Genomic DNA, 1987 nt, shown 5'->3' with positions numbered 1-1987 from the left:
GAGGTCGTTGAACTTTCCTCGGCATTGCACAGGAGTCCTGGCAACCACGCTATTGGAAGACACCCTGTTGGAGACCTCCCTCCAGGCTTTCCGGTAGGCGCTGGGCAGCGGCCTCTTGCCACCTTCTGGGAACCGAACATGGCGCCTGCGCTCCACTCCGCCAACCAGCACCCTCAGGTCACCGTCGCTGAAGCGCTGCGCTCTCTCCCTGGCCTTCTCCATAGCCCTGGGCGTTGTGCAGATGAAGCTGAAGTGGCCAGGCCTAGGTTGAGGGCTGCAGTGTGCAGGGCGTGGCAGGCAAACAAATCCACCCTCCCCCTTTAAGAGCTGACCGGCGCCAGAGTGTCTGCCGTCAATCAACAACTCGCCGCACCGGCGCTGCGCCCGGCCTCGGGGGTATCGCTCAGCACCGCCGGCTTAGCGCCTAAAGATAGTCGTGCATCGCCTGTTTTAGCGCAGCAGCAACCTCTTGGGGCGATGCGACTGAATATTGGCGAAGGTGGCGCGACTTTGCGCCGGGCGCAAACTTTAGCGGCCGCCCAACTTTAGCGCCCCAAAAGTGGCTATACTGAATTTCTAGGCCATACTGTTTTATATATCTCTTCCCCCCCAGTCGCTCTCTCTTCCCCCCCAGTCGCTCTCTCTTCCCCCCCAGTCGATCTCTCTTCCCCCCCAGTCGCTCTCTCTTCCCCCCCCAGTCGCTTCTCTTCCCCCCCAGTCGCTCTCTCTTCCCCCCCAGTCGCTCTCTCTTCCCCCCCAGTCGCTCTCTCTTCCCCCCCCAGTCGCTCTCTCTTCCGCCCCAGTCGCTCTCTTCTCCCCCCAGTCGCTCTCTCTTCCCCCCAGTCGCTCTCTCTTCCCCCCAGTCGCTCTCTCTCTTCCCCCCACTCGCTCTCTCTCTTACCCCCCACTCGCGCTCTCTCTCTCTTCCCCCCCACTCGCTCTCTCTCCCCCAGTCTCTCTCTCTCCTTCCCTCTCTCTCTCTGTCTGTCTCTCTCTCTCCTTCCCTCCCTCTCTCTGTCTCTCTCTCTCCTTCCCTCTCTCTCTGTCTCTCTCTCTCCTTCCCTCTCTCTGTCTCTCTCTCTCCTTCCCTCTCTCTCTGTCACTCTCTCTCCTTCCCTCTCTCTCTGTCTCTCTCTCTCCTTCCCTCTCTCTCTCTCCTTCCCTCTCTCTCTCTCCTTCCCTCTCTCTCTCTCTCTCCTTCCCTCTCTCTCTCTCTCCTTCCCTCTCTCTCTCTCTCTCCTTCCCTCTCTCTCTCTCTCTCTCTCTCCTTCCCTCTCTCTCTGTCTCTCTCTCCTTCCCTCTCCAAACGGGGTGATACCGAATTTCTAGCCCTCTCTCTCTCTCCCCCCAATCTCTCTCTCTCTCCCCGTCTCTTTATCTCTCTCTCTGTCTCCCAGTCTCTCTATCTCTTCCCCCAGTCTCTCTCTCTCTCTCTCTCTCTCTCTCTCCCCGTCTCTCTCTCTCTCTCTCAACCCTCAGTCTCTCTCTCTCTATCTCCCAGTCTCTCTCTCTCCTCCAGACTTTCCCTCCTCCAGTCTCTCTCTCCCAGTCTCTCTCTCTCCGCCTCTCTCTCTCCTCCAGTCTCTCCCTCCTCCAGTCTCTCTCTCTCCCCCAATCTCTCTCTCGCTCCCCGTCTCTCTCTCTCGCTCCCCGTCTCTCTATCTCTCTCTCTCTCTCTGTCTCCCAGTCTCTCTATCTCTCTCTCTCCCCAGTCTCTCTCTCCCTTCCCCGTCTCTCTCTCTCTCTCTTTCTCTCTCCCCCATCTCTCTCTCTCTCTCTCTCCCCAGTCTCTCTCCTCCCTTGCCCCCGTCTCTCTCTCTCTCCCAGTCTCTCTCCTCTCTCTCCCCCCAGTCTCTCTACTCTCTCTCTCCCCCCTCAGTCTCTCTCTCTATCTCCCCAGCCTCTCTCTCTCTATCTCCCCGTCTCTCTCTCTCCCCAGTCTCTCTCTCTCCTTCCCTCTCTGTCTCTGTCTGTCTCTCTCTCCTTC

The sequence above is a fragment of the Somniosus microcephalus genome, chromosome 13 (genome assembly GCF_052327205.1).
Source record: "Somniosus microcephalus isolate GS21.2 chromosome 13, FLI_Smic_1.0, whole genome shotgun sequence".
NCBI classification, from domain to species: Eukaryota; Metazoa; Chordata; class Chondrichthyes; order Squaliformes; family Somniosidae; genus Somniosus; species Somniosus microcephalus.
Note: the sequence above shows the minus strand (reverse complement) of the source record.